Here is a 21,923-nt window from a genome sequence, read left to right on the forward strand (position 1 = left end):
GCTGCCGAAACACATTTGGAGTTGTAGAGCGTGATGATCTGGTGGACCGGTCTATGCCCTAATCTGCAGGCAAAACGAAAGATTGCCTCAACATTTCTTGCCAGTTGTTGGAACTTAAAATTCAAATGGAATTTCCAAGACAAAGTGGAACTTAGATACAGACCTAGGTAGCAAAAGTCTTTTACCTTTGTCAAGGTGTTCCCCCCCATTCTAAAACATTTGGTGCGAGTGGTTTTAGGACCGCAGGTCATAACGTGTGATTTTTTAAAATTGACTTTCAAATCAAGCTCTCGTGTATGTGTTAAAAAAAGATCCAGGAGGGTCTGTAGACTATTGGCCGTGCGGGCAATTAAAACAGCATCATCGGCATATAATAAAATTGGCAATTGTCTAAAACTCATCCTGGGGAAATCCTTACCATTTTGGACCAAACAATTGTACAAGCCGTTTATATACAGTAGAAACAGAAAAGGTGCCAGTGTGCAGCCCTGTCTAACACCTCGATTGGAAGCAAGGGGATGAGACCTTTCACCATGTTGTCCAAACTGAATTAAAATAGAGAGGTCAGAGTATAAACGTTTGATCAAATCCAGCAAATCCTGCTCAATCCCCATTGTATCCATTATGTCGCACAGTTTTGCTCTGTTCACCATATCAAATGCACTGGACAGGTCTATAAATGCTAAGTGGGTAGGTTCCCTTTTGGCAATAACATATTTACTGAGGATAAGATGTAAATTTAGGGCCTGATCCACTGTGCCTAATCCAGGCCTAAACCCATATTGAATTGGCGATAAAATGTTTGTCCTTGCAACCCAATCCTCAAGCCGGGACAGAATGACACTCCCCAATATATTTGCCGTGGAGTCTATTAAAGAGCTGGGTCTATAGCAAAAAGGGTCAAACCTATTACCCTTTTTGAAGATCGGGACGAATATTGCCATTAACCATGAGGAGGGGATAGTACTTTGAATAGCATTGTTCAGAACATTTGTGATTAATGGAACCCACAGATCAGGTAAAGATTTAAATAGGTCCACCGGTATCCCATCTGGGCCAGGGGCTTTCCTTAATTTCATTTTAGTTATTGCTGCACTGACCTTGTGTGCCTCAAATAAAATGCCGCTCTTAAGTGGAATTAGAGTAGCCGAACATGGGAGGCCACGTACCTCCCCTCCATCATTAGGATTATTCGCAGATTGAAATACAGTAGAAAAATGGTCCACCCAAACCCCCTCTGGTATCAGACAGTCATCGTCCCTATTTTCCTTTCCTGAGAAATATGGGTGATTAACCACCTTCCAAAATTGAGAGGGATCCCGTAGTTCTGTCGCTGCCATAAGGTCTCCCCAAGCGCTAGTGCGTATTTCGTTCTTTCTTTCTTCAAGGGCTGATTTGTATCGGCCCCTGGCCTGTTTAACTAAATCCCGATTACAAGGAATAGTTTTGATCGCTGACTTTAGATCTCTATGAGCGACCGTACAGGCAGAATTGAACCGCCGTTGAGGTTTTTCGCCTTTGGGATATTGGGCACACGTTAGAGCCTCAGAAATAGCACAGCTTAAAGATTCAAAGGCAGTTATAAGGTGGAATGGAGTGGATTGCAGGGACAAGCAAGTATTGATGTCAGCCTTATTATGAGTTACAAGGGTCATGTGAAGAGTGTTAGGGTTTACTCTCTCCCACCTCATGCGAGGGCCAGAATTTCTTTTAAGCACCTCTTTACAATCCTAGGTAAGATTACTCTAGTTTTAAAGGATAATTTTATACTCAAAGGGTTATGGTCACTGGCACAGTGAGATTTAATTTTAAAATCCACTATTGAACTTGAAAGTGAGGAATTAATAAGAATAAAGTCAATAATGCAACCATTAGTACTCCCTGTATAGGTGGGTATTTCTCTTATCCGACTGTTTGCCATATCCCTTGCAAAAGCAAGATCAAATTTATAAATGAGGGTATTCAAGGCATTTCCTAAATTAGAGTGAATTAAATGAGTAAGTGATTCTCTGGCTTCTGTAGCAACACCACATAAGTGGGGTAATTCATACTTGCATAACTGAACATTAAAATCTCCAACCCAGATCATATCAAATTCCCTGTCCTGGAGTTTCCCGGCAGAGTCTAGCAGGTCTGTAAGCTCTTCGAGACTTCCTGACAGGGCACCACTTGGAATGTTATTGTAAAAGTTTCAGAGTAGAATATCTTTCCATCCAGATATTGATAATAAAACTACAAAAAAAAAAGCAGAAGACCAAATCAATGAAACCTCAATTTTTGGGAGTAGTAATGACACAAGTACCAGAAGACCTCCACTTGCTCTGCCTGCTCTAGATGGGGTAGCTGGCTGAGACACGGAGAAGTAGCCATTTAAATGGAAGGGTGCTGTAAGCCAAGTTTCTTGACAACAAATGATATCAAATGTGGAAATAAACTCCAGCAATTCTAAATTTTCAGCTTTAGAACGAAGCCCAGCAATATTCCAACTAATTAAAGATAACAATGCATTACTTTGCTGGGGCATTTTCCCAGACTCCTCAATTATGGCTGTATCTGTTATAAGATGTGGAAAGCTAGCTAGCTCATCAGACCCTATGGGTGATTCCAAAAGTGTATGCACTCCCATCAGCTCTAATTCCTGTAAACAATCATTTGGGAGCCCCAAACTCTCCAATTGTCAATCAATTGCATCAAGGGAAGAGTGATTTTGGGTACCCCCAGGGTCAAGAGTGGGGTTCTGTAAAGGTGCCTTTGTTTAAAAAAAATTACCATGGGATGCCCTCGTAGAAGGAAGTGATGAAGTGGGCGGCCTGTAGAAGAAGCTTAATGGATAGACTTTGATCCCACCTTCCCCTTTTGAATTTGATGGTAGAGATGCCAACAAATAATTAACACAATGAGAATTTGCAAAATTGATCACTATACAATCGCCTTCATATACTTTTTTAGACAAACCTAACCACTTCACCCTTCTAGCCATAATTATTCTATTATTTAGATCATCTTGGTGTCTAAGTTTTTGGCTCATCCAATGTGCACATTTCCTTATTAACGCATGAGTATCTTCCTTCTGGGTACAATCAAGAGGAGGAACATTTGCTAAGACTAGAACATATGGCAAGCTATCCGGAGAAAGCTGTAGAACCTCCTTTGTACTAGTGGAAGATGTAGGTTTAAGAGCAGTTTCAGGCTTCAGTAAGGCAGTCGCACCACCGGCCAAAGTAGACAGAGGATCAGTTAATGAATCATCATGGGAATTGCGGGTAAGCATGCGATGGGACGGGAGTTGGTTACAATTCGTCAAACAGTTAGCCTGCTGAGAGGCATTGGGATCAGACACCAGTTTCGGAGTAGAGGAAGGAGAATTTGTACTAGTTTTTAAAGTGGACTGCTGAGGCAGATATTTAAGAATAGTTTCTTGTAACTGCTCAAATTTGGAGTCAATAAGTAATGTTAGCTTCTCCTCTAAAGCCGAAGAAAGAGGTTTAAGGATCGAGTCTAAGTTGGTCAAATGATTGTCTTTTAGAATCCTGCAGTCTGAGCCTAGTTCGCCCAATGATGGAGTTTTTTTTGGAAAAGAATCGGGCAGGGTATCCAATGGTGTAGAAATACATTCCTTGGCCTTCGTTGGATATTTAGATAACTTATTACACTTACGGAGTCCTCCAGCTTTCCTTTTTTTGGGGGGAGGGAGAGTGTCAACTGAATGATCGGTGTTAGCTGCATTAAAGGGCTGTAAGGAATGCAGGGCATTAACGTCATCTTCGGGCAGAGGCGAATTGAGCTTGCGGGGAGTAATTGAAGAGGCTGCCGACTGTATATAAGTCGTGGGTTCTAAAGAGATTCTTTGAGTCAAGTTATTTGCCACCTCAATTCTTTCTTCTACTTGGACAATTTTAGTTTCAATGGCCCCAATAACTGAAGATAAGTAGCTGGTTATTGATGATTGGACGGGCACGGCGTGTGCTCCATCGGCCCCAAGTGTGGTGATCTTTCTTTTACCCATCGTCTTACAAATGATAGTGGGGCAGAGCACCAATCTAAGCCGATATGACTGATATGCAGGGAAGCTATGGCAGTGTGAGAATAGTAAATAAATAAGTGGAACTGCTCTATTAGCAGATCTTACTTAGATGCCAGTTACTTAGGACCTCCTAAGCCGTGAAACCCAAAGGGGGGTTATGGAAGAACAATCACAGGAGAAAAAAATGTAGTACCTCTTAGAAGTCCAATGAGCCTGATCCTGAATTCCCAAGGAAGTTCTCAGGGGGATGGCCCAGCCCAGCCTCTTCCGGGCGCTGACGGGCGAAGGACGGGCCCGCCCTTGGCCCGGGCTTCGCCCGGGTGCGTCCCGCGAGAGCGGGAGCGCGAAGTTTAATTAAAGGGCTCCTGCCCTATGGACTGCCTCCTGCCGCCGCCTCCAATGCGCATTTGAGGTACTTACACATTATACCAGGTCCAGGTATTCCCTATTAGCGTAGTGTAGGCAGTGTCTAGAAGCCAGGGTCTCTAAAGGTAGCTGTGGATAAGCTGCCAAGGTGTATCTAGGAGACATGCAAAGCTCATGCAATGCAACTGTAGTTACACAGCACTTACACACATGAAAGAAAAAAGTCAGTGTTACAAAAATAAACCCACTTTATTTTAGTGACACAATTACCAAAACGTACTAGAGAGGCAACCCTCCAATAGGAGATAAGTAAACACACTAAATATGAACACTAGTTATCAGCAATGGGTATAGAAAATTATAGAAAACAGAGCAAATTGATATAGACCCTATTGGTCGGGGGCAAATATGTACTAAACAAATGGAATGCGAATACAGGATTCCCACCTAGGTATGTGGAATGTGTAGAGTGAGCTGGGGGTACTAGGAAATCTCAAAGGTGAGTACCACAGTGCCCCCTAGTGACCAGGTATAAAGGAGTAAATGACTAGATTTTCCTCAAACCACTCAAAAGGAAGGAAAAGAAGAAATTGCAACACCCAGACAAGACTGCAAGAAACCAGCAGTGGATTCCTGAAGAGGAAGACCTGTGGAGGAAGGGGACCAAGTCCAGAAGTCACAGAAGAGTCCAGGGAGAGCAAGAGCTACTACTCACCCAGCTGTGGCTCCAGTAGTTGGTCGATGGTAGGACGAAGACGGTCAAGAATGCAGCCCTGGAGCAGGTGAAGAGTTCCTGGAAGATGCAGTCGATGTCCCATGCTGGATGGATGATTGCAGTCAGTCAGTGGTGTGGAAAATCCACCAACAAGCCTTGGCAAAGGCAGAAGTTGCAGTGAAGCAAAAGTGGAGCTGCCGGGAACCAGCAAGGTCCAAGAGGACTCCATCCATGGGGGAGTCCTAGGGGGATCCTCAGCAAGGCAGAGAGCCCAAAGAAGAAGAGGCAGCCTCCACAGAAGACCCACTGGATGAGGGACCAAGAGTTGCTGAGGAGCCCAAGCAGCACAATTGGAGAAGAAGCACGCAGAGGGCTGTGCACCACAGAAAGGAGTGCTGGGGGGAGGGGCTACAGAGAGCCGGAAGATTCCTTGGAAAAGATGCAAACAAGCCTTGGTAGCTGCTAGATATGTGGTGCGTTGGGGTACTGTCCTGCGTGGGAAGGCAAGGGCTTATCTCCAACAAAGTTGGACAGCTGGCAGAGCGAACCAAGAAGACCACTGCGGACCACCACCCTTGATGCAGGATCCATGTAGCAGTTGGTGCCTTCAGATGCAGGGGCGTGACTCCTTCACTCCAAGACAGATTCCTTCTTCCTCCTCATGTAGACTGAAGACTTGCCACCATCATAGGATGCGCAGCTGGGGAAATGTTGCAAAAGCTGGAAGGAGCTGTGTAAACAATGTTGCAAGCAGAATCCTCATTGTGGATACAGATAGTAGGTTCCTGGAGGGTCCAGTTGCAGTCCCAGTGGCTAGTAGTTGAAGTAGAGGTTGCAGAGGAGTCCTGCTGGAATCATGCAAGATGAATATGAGTACCTACCCAAGAGAGGGACCCTAAATACTCCTGAAAGGGGGATTGGTCACCTAACCAGGTGAGCACCTATCGGGACGGGGGCTCTGACATCACCTGCTTGACCTGGCCACTCAGATGCTCACAGAGGTCCCTGCCAACCTTAGATTCAAGATAGCAGAAATCAGGGACCCTCTGGAGGAGCTCTGGGTACCACCCTTTGGTAGTGATGGATAGGAGGGTGGTCCCTCCCCTTTCCATTGTCCAGTTTTGTGCCAGAGAGGGGACTGGGGGTGCCTGAACCAGTGTAAACTGGTTTATGCATAGAGGGCACTATATGTGCACATCAAAGCATACCAGTGGCTTGGGAAGGCTACCCCTCCCAAGCCAGGTAACACCTATTTCTAAAGGGAGAGGGTATTACCCCCCTCTCCCAAAGGAAATCCCTTGTTCTGCCTTCCTGGGCTTGAGCTCTTCAAGCCACATGAGGGCAGAAACCTGTCTGAGGTGTGGCAGCATCTTAGGCTGCCCAGAAAACTCCAGAAGGCTGGTAGAAGCAATGCTGGGGGGTCCTCTAAGGAGCCCCCAGAGTGCATGGAATCATACTTCCAGTACTGGCAACAGTATTGGGGTATGATTCTGACATGTTTGATACCAAACATGCCTAGGTTCAGAGTTGCCATTATGTAGCTGGACATAGGTTCTGACCTATGTCCAGTACATACATAACATGGCATCCACACACTCACAAAGTCCAGGAAAATGGGACTGGAGTTGTGGGGGCACCAGTGCTACTGCAGGAGTGCCCTCATACACATGTACGTTAACCCTTCCCACAGGGCCATGAGGGCCTCCCATAGGGGTGATTTACAGTGACCTGATGCAGTGACCGGTAGTGAAAAGGCTGGCCTGCAGATACACTTTGCATGGGCTCCCCATGGGTGGCATAATACATGCTGTAGCCAGTGGAGATGCCCTGGGACCCCAATGCCCTGGGTACAATATAGTAGGGACTTACATGGGGGCACCAGCATGCCAAATGTGGGATGTAAGTAACCAAGTTACCAAGTTAGAAGGGAGCTGGCATAATCACTGGAGTCCTGGTTAGCAGGATCCCAGTGAACACAATCAAACCCACTAACAAACAGGCAAAAAGTGTGGGTAATCATGATGAAAGAGGCTACTTTCCAACAAGGCCTAGTTAAGTTAAGGAAGCCTTTCACAACAATTAGTACAAATAATACATTACTAAACCTATTATACACCTTACAATTCATAAATGCAAAGCAAATTATTTAATTTCAAACATTATTCATGTTATGTTAAAACAATTTTAAATATATATTTAATTTTCTTTGAGTGATAATGAGATTCATTTAATTCATTACAAGTGTGTTTAGTTCATACTCATTAAATTCTCATAATACATTTTTATTTCTACCATTTCTACTTGAAAACAATACTTTCTTATCAATATGCATTAACATTTCACTCAAAATATAAATGCATGTTAAACGTGATGTCAAAATACGACTGGTAGGGACAAATGTCTACCACAATTTTCAACGTGTACATTTTCATTTCCACATTATTTTCTCTGTTAAGCTTTTTGAAACTGCAGATTTATTAGCTGTGGTATGCTAACTCTATGCCACTAATATATTAATAAAACTTGTTCTGTCTCAATCCACCCTCTGATGGCAATCTATGCCATCACAAAATAATTATTCTCATTTACAATGAGACAAGCCAAAACCTTGTAGTATGATAATGCACTGGACTAAGATGGAGATAATTGTCAATTCTCTTCATTGTCTGATAATTCCTGTTTTACATATTCCCCATTACCTTTTCTTACTTCCTCTGTTTATTATTTGCCTTTTGTCTTCTCCAGAAATTGTAAGCTTTGCAAAATCAAAATGCACAAATTATGCACACTGTTACAATCAATAAAGGTTTCAGGATGTTCTTCACAAAACTGTTTCCCATGTTACCAAACCAAGATCCTACCTTAGAGAATCCTTCACCTATTGTTTCCTAAATATTTGTCTCTTTTAGGTCACTTAAGTCATTTTTAGACTGGTCACAATAAATAAGTATCTCCTTACCTCCTTAATGTTATTCGGTATGCATGTGCAGCAGTGTTGTGATTTCAACTGTCTGCAAACTCCACCCTCCTTTGATAAAAGAATGTCTAATGCAAGTTGATTCCGAAGAATTATTGACCTTGTCACAGCCATTTTTGTGTCCATTAGGAGCATTGTACCTGGAAAAGCAGTTGCCATCTTATCTACAATGGCCGATAACTTCCTTATCTTTATGCCATTCAAGATCACACCCACTGATGGAATAATAACTCCAACAATATCTCCTGTAATCTCTGAACTACTAGCTGCTCTTTTTAATCTCAAAGTAGGTTTCTCAGTCCCTTCAGGTTTGTTACTGTTGTCCACTTGGTAAATCTTTGGGAAACCCCTCCCAAATAGCATTTACCATACCAGCCTTTTGACATTTTGTAATAAGCGTTCTTACCACAGATGTTATAGACACCGGGTATAGCAGGGTTGTGTCCATTTACATAAAATTCTATTCACTCTTGAACAGGAACACATGTCTGCGTTCACTCATTCCACAAATGTATTGCCAACTTTTGATTGTGGCCTACAAAGCTTTCCTACATGTTAACAATCTAAATCTACGCATCCCTATGTATCAGGTGTGATGTGAACAGATTTCTTCTTACTAACTACCTTTATCTATCTTTTCTTTCATTGCTTTTCTTCTATCATCTTCTGGGTTAATTATCTCCTTTTCAACCTATGTGAGGATACATGTCAGGTTATTCCTGTGTGAGTATTCTGTGCTAAAGTCAGTGTAGGTTCAAAGAAACCTCCAACTTTGTCCATGTTTCTAGGCTTTGCAATGCTGCTCAGATGCTGATTAATGGGAACCAAAGAGAAAACTAAATTTTATTAAAATAAAAATACTCAATTTACTCCTGATTGTACAAACAAATTAATAATAGACTGCAACTAATCCCATTTTAGTGGTAAGCTGTGATAAGTGATCCCTTATTGTACTGATGAAGGAATTTTTGTACACACATAACAAACACTCACATTCATTGTGTCCACATGCTGATACAGCAAACTATAATACACATTGGAAAATACATCTCCCTTTGTGTCATTGAAATGAAACAATCCCTCATCTTTATAAAACCCATCCTGCACAGATGTTGTCTTTCTCAGCACTGGAGTTACTGTGCTTTGCACCTCTCCTTTCATTGAAACACTAATTCCTGTAATCAATAAAATGCACACAATCATACTATTATCAAACTAATTCAAACATATTTACACCTCCTATTTTTGCCCTTTCCAAGATTTTCAGCTTCTGTAGGACCAGAGGAGAAAAGAAAAAGAATACTAAAAAGGCAAAAGTGAGCAAAAATCAAAACAAAAATGTTTTTTCAAAGTCTCTTTGCACTATTTACAGCAGTTCTCGATCTTCAAGAAAGTTCTTTAGCTCAGCAAAAAGTAATCAAAAATCAGTTCAAATGATCATTTTCAATAGAACACAGTCTGTTGATCACTATTGATTATTTCCAGAGTGTAATATCTTTGTTGACCAATTGGCAAGGTAATTTCAAAGCTCAGTTTAAATGTAATTTCAAGGTGTAGAATGTTCAGCTGAATTCTCACAGTCAAAACAAAAGGCCATAAACCTGTTCTCCCATTAATTTGTAGCAAAATAGATCCATTTGGGTGAAGAGTATCTGCAACTTGGTGCTCTTTTTTTCTTTGTTCTCCTTACAGCACCATCTTTATCTTCACTCTGATTTGACTCTTCGACTGCTTCTGTTACTGATGGCAGCAGCCAGTTCATGTGCAGCTGCAGGACCTTTGTCTCCTTTCACAGTTCTCTTTCCAGGTGCAACTGCTTCACAATGTTTGCTGTACTGGCAGGAAGCAATGGATTTTTACTTTAATTTTGACTCCGTTCTCCTGCACTTTTGTTGGTTTGCAGGTTGCTTGCACCTTTGTTTGCACCTTTATTTGCACTTTTATCTGCACCTTTATCCTCATACAGACTGCTTGTACCTTCACCACTTTGCATATTTTCTGCTTCCGCCACTGGTTTTGTCCTCACAGCTTATTCAAGTTGAACTCCTTCTACATCGGCATTTGCAGGATCAGACTCTGGCCTATATTGATGAAAAATTATGAAAAACTGTGCAAGCAGAGTTTTGCATCATTTCCATTAGTGCTGGCTAGCATCATTCTTTAGTGCCATCCTAGCGTCATAGTTATGAAATGATGTAGGATGACATTAAGGAATGGATAGCACCAAAAAAAAGGCACAAACTGCTGCGCAATGCCGTTGGTAAAGATGATGTTAATGCTGTAAAAATGGTGCAAAACCTTTTTTTCTGCACATAAACATGTCGCAAAAGGGCTAGTGCCATTTTAACCCTTCATTAGCATCAAAATATAATGCAAAAGCAGGAAAGAGTGCAATTGCAACAGAAGAAGGAATCAACAGGCCAGGAGAAACCCGAGGGAGACCCCCAATACCTGAATAAGAGCCAGGAGGGTACAGAAAAATCACAGAAGGGGAGGAGGAAGCACAAGTGTCGCTTTAGTGAGGAGGAGCACAACATCCCGGTCAGAGAAGTGACAGAGCACCAACATCAGCTAATTTTCACCTCCAAATTGCCAGTTGGGAAGAGAGATGCAATATGGCAGCAAATAGTGAACAAAATAAACAGTGTCGCAGAGGTGAAGAGAACTGTCACAGAGGTCAAGAAGCGCTGGCATGATTGCAAGTGCAGAACTAAGGAGAAACTTGTCAGGAACCGTAAGGCAGCACTGCAGACTAGAGGTGGAAGTCCTGCACCACAGGAGGACCTGGATGAGTTGGAGAAGATGGTTGCAATGGTCATTCCAGAGGAACTGGTCACTGGAATCGCAGGACAGCACAGACTACCAGGAACAACCACAAATGCAGGGTAAGTTGCAAGGGGGATATCTGGAACTCCACTAATTGCAGAGGGGGGGAGGCACATAGAACACACTCATTGCATGCTAAAGGGTTGCATCCAGACAGATAGGCTCTGAGTTAAGATGTACCATCCTCACTCAAGTCACATATGTACTGATTCTGGGGTTGTGCTATGCACACCAACATATACATAACGTCGCCATAGGCCAATCCCTATGGCTATACTCCACCATGTAAATATGCACCACATTGCCTGGTTGGCACATGCAAATAGTGTGGCTGTGCCATCACAACACCCATTGCATCTAGTCTAAGCCCCTGAGCCAACACAACGTAGACATAAGAGACTAAGACGGAAGTCAATACCACCCCAGGGGGGGTGTCAGGGTGGTGTATCAGGGCAAAATGCTTCCCTAACTCATTGTTGCATGACCGATTCTAATGTGTGCTGCATCTTGCAGCTCACATTGAAATGCCATCTTCCCCAAAATAGCTTGTACATGTGCAGGAAGGGGCACCTCCCTGCACTTGAACAAATCATCACTTCAAGGTAGCCAGCCCATCATTATGCTGCAACAATGCCTGTGTTGGTGCAGAGAGCGCTAATCTGTGAAGGCACAGGGGGAATTGCAGGGCTGTGCTGTATACAGGTGAAAATGGCATATCACTGCATATCAAAACTGCTCTAGTGTACTGCAAAACACCTTGCTGCTGCTCTGAGCCATGCCAAATGAGTAAATATCTGTCCTAAATATTGCAACCTGTGGAACACAACTTATACAGGCAGAACCCATAACAACTCACACATCACCATTTGTGCTACTTGGGAATGGCCACAGAATAAATGCAGACAACACGTTGTACATGTATGGAAACATCATGTGTGAAGCTGTACAAGTGGCTGCAATCTCACCATTTGTCAAGATAGAGGGCTAAATCAAACTGTAAAGGATGGTGTGTGCTCCTATGCACAAATAGGCAGCATCATGCACCGTTGTATTAAAAAAGGCATGGATGCACCATATACATTAGAATTCACCACTTCTCTGTATACCTCTCTGCGAAAGTGTTAATAAAATGTTTTGTGCCAGTGCTGCAAACCTTGCACCATAGTGCAAGGATGGCTGTGTTGCGGGGTAGAATGTGTTGGTGCTGAAAGGAACTCTGTCCTGCACAACAACAGCCTGAAAGTGTGATTTGCTCTTACTGTGTGTGCTGCATAATGCAAGAAATGCAGTACAAATGTAAGTATCACTCCTAGATCTTGCCATGCAAAACCCACCCCTGGGATGGTGTCAGATATTGGGGCAGCGTCCGGAATAAAAATAGTAAAAAATCTGAGGCAGTGTCAAAACGCAATAGGTATTGCCGTTGTATGTCCACAGAAACACCCATTGCTGCCTCAGATTTATGAGTATCAGTGAACATGTGGCAGCGCAAAAATCTAAGGCCATTCCACGGGTGGTGTCAGAAAGGCCCAACGAGGAGGCACACATATATTACCCTTGTCTATATGTTTCTATGTGTGCTGCATTCTGCAGCACACAAAGAGTAGTCAAATTGCCATGAGTGATTGTGTATGTGCGGGAACAGACACATTTCCACATATAAACCATCAAACCTTACAATGCAGACTTCTTTGCGTGATGGTGCAAGGATGCTTGGGTTGGCTCAAGGGAGCTCTATGCAGTGACAACACAGGGGTGAGCCATATGCAAATGAATACGGCACCTCCCTGCATTGTACAATTGATGCAGTGGGGAGCTGTGTCTCTGAGCGCAGTGTAGTGCTCCATCATATTCCATTACTAGTGAGTTTGACAAATGGCAGCTGCTAGGTCCTTTGAATCCGCATCTCTATCCCCTGAAGTTTGTGGGGTCCCCTCTACCTCTACAACAGCATCAGCCACGGAATAGGAGGCACCACACACATCAGAGGATGAAGATGTGGAAAGAGTAACATGCACAAGGAAAACCACCAGGTAGCACCAGTCTGTGCCAAATGGACAGTTTCTCCTTAGTTCTAGACTTAAGATCATGCCAGTGTTGTGACAGTATGAAATGTGCCCTCTTCATCTAACCACTGTAGAAATGTCTGCTATGTGCTGTCATTGTCTCTACCATACCAAATGGCAATGTTAGGCCTCCTCACTAATTCACACTACTCCTAACCATGTCTCATGACATGTCCCTCAACCCTGGACTCCGATTGTGCTACATAAGGCAAACGTTCACTCATAGAATCTATGCCATGGATATTGTCTAGAAATCACTATAACTATTGCTCCTGTAAATAAAGCACCTTGTACACATGTAGCATTTCTACGTTTACTGTGATCCTTCTACTCAGCTAAAAGTTTGCATTGTGTCAATCCATGTCAATGTGTACACAATATCAGTACATGAGTGCATGACTGCCAGACACTAAGCCACACACTAGGATCCAAACAAGAGGAAGCTGAATGATGGTGTTGTGGGTAACAACCAACTAACTGTGTTTACAAAATGCTTTGGAACCAATATCCTTTGAAGCAGACATACAGGATGTATGAGAAATTACCCAATCAATTATAATTAACCCAGATGAGAGTACCAGTACAATTGATTTGTGTGGAACAAGAAAAGCTAACCTAATCAGTAATGGCTACCTGTCAGTGTTCTAGAATACAGTTCCAAAATTGGGAGTTGTCAGATGTACCACACTTACCAACATTGAAATAGCAGATCCCACCAATTAGAGGTGAATTACCATGTTTACCTGTCCAAGATAAAGATTCCATACACATAGTGAATGGCTAGAACACAGGATGGCAAATGTATGCACTAGGAGACAGTGTGAGGCTGCCATTCTGACAGCTCCTTGGTCATAGGGATGCATATGGGAAACCTGGGAAATCAAAGCGGTAAGCACACCCTAAGCCATTCCCTCAATGTGGCCACAGCACCCATGGCAAGCCGCAGACCAAATCAATTGCAAAACTAATTAAGCTAAGATGAACATTATTTAATATCAAAACCATCAAGCAAATGAAAACCTAATACCTGCCCTAATCTAAACTAACCTATACTAACTATCCTTAACTTATAACTACACCTATCTAACCTATTCTAAACTTATCTTACACATGAAACACCACACTCTAAACATTGGCCCCCCAACCTCCTTGAGAGACGAGATACAAGTAGGACAACACAAACTATGATGACACATGTACTAACCTAACAAATGTTTTTTTTTTTTTTTAATACACAAATACCCCAACACAACCTCCGTTCAACCCCCAACAATGACAAAATGTCGGGAAAAAAACACCCACCCCCTACTATACTCAACCTAACCTATGCCTATGCTACACTAGCCCAACACTATACATCTAAAACCCATTTAAACTGTACAATACTGTAAAAGGGAGTAGAATGAACTGGGATGTTGTGCCACAAGTTAATTGTTCATTTCTTTCTTTTTTAAACTTTTTCTTGATATACTTCAATAACTTGCAGTCCTCTGCAGCATCCTGTTCCAATTTGGTGAGTCTTGATAAAATCTAAACAATGTCCCTCCTCCTGTCCTGCTCAAATTGGCTATGCACTACTGCTGCAGGCAGCTGTGGTGGAGTCTGCGTTGTCTTTGATGCAGCTGATGTTAAGGGCTGTGGTCCAGCTGTGCCCCCCTGCAACCCCGATGGCTTGTCTCCACTTTCCTTTTGTGTCTGTCTAGGAGGTCCCCCATGAGGAAAGGCACCCCATCCCCCTGATGCCTTTTCCCTAAAGAATCTCCTTCCCATTCAGCTGTAGGCATCATCAACCTCCATTATGTGGCGGTATTGGTCGGCCCTCTTATGAAAGTCTCGCCTCTGTGCATCAATCATATTGGCAGCTGAAACATGAGGAAAAGCAAAGATCAGTATCAGCATTGGGTAGAGCGTGTAAAGAAATATAATGTACGCAGAAACTGCAGATAACACATAAAGTCCAACACACATTCCTTAAAAATGACATACTCCTCATCTATGACTATTTCCTAACAGTCATCATCAGTATCATCTACATTTCACTGGGATGACAGAAATGTAGTTGAAACAACAGGGCCCAGAGCTGAGGTTACAAAATTGTCCATGATCAACATTTGTTTCTTCTAAATTGTGTGGATCACGTGCTCAAAGAAGTATGGATTTATTGTCTCTGTACATAATGGGGTTTGTGCATCACCTTGACACACCTTGTGAAACATCAATGCCCGGACATCATTGAGGCAAGGTGTGGGTCATATGATAGGGGGTCAGGTAACCTTCCACCTGCAATTCAAAGGTTTGGTTAATCAACACTAATGCTTTCTGTTGTAAGACCTGACCTGAGCATACGTAACAAGGGGGAACGCTATTGCCCATGATGAGTCCACATGTACAACTGACTGAAACTTCCCATAAAGTTTGGCTTTAAACCTAACCTGCACATCAGAGTTGTCAACACATTCCACATCTGAACCTGTGTAATGTTGTGCTACTTGTATTAAACGGCACACGCATGGTGCCTGTATGGATATTCTAAGGCCCACTGTGGGTTTGACAACTGCAGTGGGTGCTGCAACAGTATACAGAAACATTGTACATCATTTGCACATGCATGTCAGGCATCTTCAAAGTACCAGGTATGCACACAACATTCACATCATATGCATATGCGATGTGACCTACATCACTCACAAATATCATGGTGGCAGGACCATGTTGTTAAAACTGCTTGAGATCTGGAGTGGGAAGAATCATAGACTTTTCACACAACCATCTGGAGGTTAATTGTCTACTAAATTTGTACTCTACTGATTGTTGTACAGCACAATATTGCTCCTTGCAGTACTACAGGCTCGTTATACCTCAAGTGTACTGAGGCACCTTTAGTGTATGTGTCTCAGACATAAGCCCTCTCGAGACCTCTGCAGATGTCACTCACATCTGTACAGTCTTGTCAGTAAGTGTAAGCTATGTGTGACACTCTGTTCTCACAATGGTATTGTGACAAAGTTGCTGAAAATAGGCCTGCTATATACATAGACAGCCGCCCTGAGACCTATCATGTAGACACCAGTGACTAACAGGCCAGCCCTGACAACTCCCATTACACACAATTCCATGCAAGCACATGTTGTCCCTTGACCTACATGCAAGCCATTCTCATTGAACAACATTCCAACAAACATCATGTCACCATCCATTCTCCAATGTTATCAGATCATTGGTCGGGCAAAACCATCTTTCAGAGCATTCCAAACTGACTCACACCAACTCCTGGAATAGCACCCCTGACACACAAAATAACACTTACTGAATGCATAAGGGTCCTCAAATTGAGCAACGGTGTAGGGTGCAGGTCCACCTTCAAGACATGGATGGAAAACATTGGTTAGTGTGATTTGTGCTTTTCAGTAAATGGACAACCTTTTATACTGTTAACTTGTTAGGCTGAGTGAGCATGTAATCCTAGTGGTAGGGCAGAGGAACTAACAAACATTTGCGATTAGTCAATCACACATAGGCCCTCATTCCGACCCTGGCGGTCATAGACCGCCAGGGTCGCGAATGACGGAAGCACCGCCAACAGGCTGGCGGTGCTTCATTCGTCATTCCGACCGTGGCGGTACAGCCGCGGTCGCCCAGCCGGGTCCGGCGGTTTCCCGCCGGATTTCCCCCGGCTGGGAGAATCCTCCAGGGCAGCGCTGCCTTGGGGATTCTGACCCCCTTCCCACCAGCCTGTTTCTGGCGGTTTTCACCGCCAGGAAGAGGCTGCCGGGAACGGGTGTCCTGGGGCCGCTGGCATGGGCAGTGCATGGGTCCCCTAACAGGGCCCCAGCCTGCTTTTCACAGTCTGCCTAGCAGACAGTGAAAAGCTCGACGGGTGCAGCTGCACCCGTCGCACACCCGCAACACCGCCGGCTCCATTCGGAGCCGGATTCAATGTTGCAGGCCCCCTTCCCGCTGGGCCACCGGGCGCTAACATTGTTAGCGCCCGCTGGCCCAGCGGGAAGGTAGGAATGCCGCCAGCGGTCTTTTGACCGCAGATCGGTCAAATGGCGGTTCCCGCCAGGCGGGCGGCGACCGCCGCCCGCCGGGGTCAGAATGACCCCCATAGTCTCAGATAATGTAGACCCACACACCTACAAACCATCAATGTCCCTGACACTCCTGTGGTACTTCTCACTGCACAATTTATATATGGCATTGTCATGCAGGTGTCTGTTAGCTTTATACCTCCATTACCATATGGGACTGCTTGACAATGTATATTGCACGTGAGGGGTATGCAATGGTTGCTGCAGTGGCTATCCCATTGTGACACCCAGATCAATTGGGGCTGCCTCAGATGTATCTCATTTTCACACAAAAACTGACCAACTACTGCCCAGGGGTTGTGTGGGTATTCCAAGGAGTTGAGGAATGACATGATATATCCTTCATATGTGATGCACAAGGAACTGGAGCAGGGAAGTGCTAGTAGTCTGGACCCAGTGCATGGTCAAGCTCCCTTACATGGCTTTGGCCAATGACACAAAGGGGCCAATAGAACAACAGGGGTGAAGCACCAATTGCATTAATAAAGTCCTTGTGGCCATCGGTGCACCCCTTACCCCCACTATGTGTGCACCTAATGAGAATTAAGGCACAGCATGATGCAGGTAGGGTCCAAATGAATCTATTTCTGTGTAGGTGAATTATGAACTCAGCTTCCCGAGATTCCTTGGGCAGCTCGATGGGCTTGTATGCCTGTTGTGACTTTAATATTGGAAATGTGCCAGGGTACAGATGGTGTTGTCTGTCACATCCTACTATCATGGTGGCATGCGATGGACAAATACCATAATATGCTACTGCCGAACATGAATGGGTTTTATACTGACCTGCCCACCCTCTCTGTACATATGTAAAATGTTGACATGTTGACATGTAGACATTGATGTGTTGTACAGTCAGTGTTGGTCTATGTGTGTCCTTTCTCCATGTATTCATGCACGACTGGTAAGGCATGTATTGCCACCTATATTGCTCTCATTCTTTAGGCTGCTTCCACTTTGTACACATCTTCTCCAGCAACTTTGTCTGGTAATACATGATGCAACATGTGACTTATGTAATGGAAGATGCACACATCTCCTTCTAATAGCTACATGATAGTTACAGTTCCATTAACGGTATTTGTGAGATATCATGAGTTACACACACACATATGACATTACTCCTACCACACCACTTGTGTTGTCTCCATTTCACCTCCCATGTTGTCAGAGTCACCAGATCCTCGGGGTCTGTGCACGTTCCCACACGTCCACCACTGAACAGCTCCAAGACTCTGATAGATAAATCACAGAGACTGAGAGAGTTCAAGAGGGGAAGAGGGGATTAGGAAGGGAACAGCTGGGAAGGAGACCTGTAGTAAGAAAAAGGTTAGAACACACAATATGAAAATTATATCTCCTGAAATCAATACTAGACTATGATTCTAAGCCTAGTCACTCTGAAAACATGAACAATCTAAGAGTTAAGTTTAAAATGACTAAGTTTCAAGATGGCCGGATACCTGTAGGGGAATCAAGATGAATTAAATGAAAACTTTCTTATTCAAGTATTTTCCTTTACATGAGAATCAGAAAAAACATTCTGACTAAATTTTAAAGCAGTCATATAAATCCAGTTTTGAGAATGTATATTAGGACCATACAATATTGCATCTAGAAACTCTGGCCTTCTATGTACTCTTAAAATGTTCAACACAAATTGCGCATATTGCATATATATATATATATATATATATATATATATATATATATATATATTAAACGCCATAAAAGGATTGTGCACCATGAATAACACAATATGGATTCAGGAAACAAATCACATAACTTGTCAACTCGAATATTACATAATAATTATCTTAAAATAGTAGCATACAATAAACAACATGAATTAAACTCGAGGAGAGAATCGTGCGTCTTGCCAATTCGAGTGTTACCATGTACAATACCAAGAAATTGTAGCACGCAATGAATATCAAAGTCAAATCATAATTAATCGAATTGAGCGTCTTGCCGATTCGTAAAACACGATGTAAATGTCAAGGAATAACAGCTCACAATAAATAACAAGATCAAAGTACAATGAAACGAATCGCGCTTCTTTTGCTGATTATTAAGCCACCATGTAAAATGTCAAGAAATGGTAGCGCGCAATGAACAACAAAGTTAAATGCTCATGAAACAAGTTGTGCGTCTTGCCAATTCGTAAAACATCATGTAAATGTCAAGAAATAGTAGCGCGCAATGGACAACAATGTTTAAACACCATAAAACGAATCGCACGTCTTGCCGACTCTTAAGCCACCATGTAAATGTCAAGAAATGGTAGCGCGCAATGAATAACAAAGTCAAACCTTTATGAAATAAATTGCGCATCTTGCCTATTTGTAAACTACCATATAAATGTCAAGAAATGGTAGCGCACAAGTAATCTGTTACTCATTTCAGAATTTAACCCAAGAATATGAAAATTCTAAAATAACAGTGTCGGGACAGTCCAACCACCGTCTTACCACCTGGAACAATGATAACCAATGAAGGATTAGGGCAGAAGACTGGAAGATACAAATAGGCCACCAGGACAGGAGCTCAGGAAGAAGCTGCTGCTCTGCACCGGGACCTCTGAATAGTGAGCACTGGGAGTTGGGCTGGCTCTCTTTTATAGAGTCTTGGGCCAGCCCAGAACCACGCCCAGGCATGTTGCAGGGAAAGTCTCTGGAAGGCCCTGGAAAGGGGCAACACCCTAACACACTCTGAAAACCTGCAGCAATACATTGCAAAGGAACAGTATTTGTAAGCAATTTAAAAATAAGTTTTCAGGATTGAACTCTGCAATGCAAAAGGTTAAACCACAACATATCAGCACAATGCATAAATTACTTTGTTTTGAGAGTGCTGTTTTTTTGCATTTTTGTTGTGAATAGAGCGCGTACTGCTCTGGTGTTGACACATGTATTTGCAAGAATCTGTGGGTGTCTTGAAGATGTCCATCCACAACCTGTTTTCAACATGGGTATACATTTCTTCCAGCATACCACAACCTAAGTAACTCTTACCATGACGGAATGATATTGAAGTGTGAAATCATCTCAGTGCTGTACAGTACATTTGCCAATTTCTACATATATGGCTAGGTCTAATCACACTCAGATTGGTGTTATGTCTCAGACATTTTTCAAAAATGCTGAACATAGTTGCACATCCAACACCTGATTGCAATATTGGAGGCCACAACATGTATGGGATACTTTGTTACTGTTGCTATCATACATTTCTGTCATGTGAGTGACAATGAGTGGTGTGTATCGCTTTATGCTGTGTGATGTATTTATACACAGCATACTAGGTATACATGCAGACAAGTCGAGAATTGTTGATACTGGCAAACCTGTTGCTACCTAGGACATACACCCGTACATCAGTCTTCACATGTTTGCAAAGATTTGCTCTAGGCATGTGTCAAGACAGCAGATTTGTGTGCCAAGTGTGCACCTCATACACATAGTAAAAATGAGACACTCTGCCTACATTTGACCCAGATAAAAATGAGGTGGGGCATTTTCCCAATAAATCCATGGATTGTGGCTATGTGTCATGTGTGTGGATAGTGATTCTGCACGCATAGCTGATAATTTAGTCAGGCAACCCATTGCACACTCCACAGCCAACATGTGTGTTCCATAAGTGAGATACGGTCCACCATGTGCCAGAGTTGTGCCCTATGGCAGTGCCAGGACACATTCCCATGGATAGACTGTGCAGGTTCAAATCCCTGGACATTTACTGAAGGACCACAGTTAGCAATGATGTTCCACCCTTGTCACACACGTACTATAGAGGCAAGCTACTGTCACCATGAATTGTGACAGTGTTCAGTTCCTACGTAACTTGATATGCATTTGTTTACAGCCCCTACCTATATGTGCCCCCTTTGCATGCACCCTGTTATGCATTGTCTTGTTGTGGTGAATGGACTAGATATTAGCACCTTGCCCACTTGACAGAACAAGATATGTAGTGGTACATGGATCTAGACCTGCAGGAGTCACATGGCCGCGAATTGTGTGTCACTAATATGAGAGATCATGGAAGTAGACCCTCTTCCGTCACAAACTATGTTGCTACCATACTGGTCACCTGTGTGTTACTTACCTGTTCACCAAGGTTTGAGTTACATTCCAAATGTGTATATAGTGCAGAATGAGTAGACCAAGGAGATTCAGGTGCAAAGTGATTTATTCGTGCTATTTACAATGTGTTGTTTATAGTATGGTGACTATGTGTAGATGTTTTCCACAATGCGGAGTCTCCTATGAACTCCTACAGCAGTGTTAATTTGTTCCACCTCCACATCATCTGCTGCATTGTCACCCTCCTCCTCGCTGGGAACATCAACCCATTCATCCCAGGGGATTTTTGTCCTGACACAAATGTTGTGCAGATTTGCCAATGCCAGAATGATCCTGCAAACAATGGTGGACCTTACAAGAGGCTTATTCATGTCAGGGCCAGACAACAGAACCTGGTTTTCAGGAGCCCAAATGTCTTCTCCACCACATTGTGAGTTTTCCTGTGTCCCTCGTTGTAGACACGCGCTTCCACCACTGTGTGATTGGCAAATGGGGTCATCACCCACAGTTTTATTCCGTACCCTTGATCCGCTGCAAAGGATAGACAGAATATGTGTTGGTTAGTGTTGATAGTGGTTTGAGGCATACCATGGCAGTTGTACATTTTAGTTGAAGTGGTGACATAGACTTGCTTGTGGTTTACTGTATGTTCCTCTTCTTGTGAAATGGTTTCATTGGTCTGTGTTGATGGGCATGCCAATCTTGGCTACTGGCTCAAGGGCCTGAGTAAATTTATTTTGATCCCCAAATGACGGTTATGATTTAGGGAA

This window comes from Pleurodeles waltl, chromosome 2_2 (genome assembly GCF_031143425.1).
Source record: "Pleurodeles waltl isolate 20211129_DDA chromosome 2_2, aPleWal1.hap1.20221129, whole genome shotgun sequence".
Taxonomy (NCBI): domain Eukaryota; kingdom Metazoa; phylum Chordata; class Amphibia; order Caudata; family Salamandridae; genus Pleurodeles; species Pleurodeles waltl.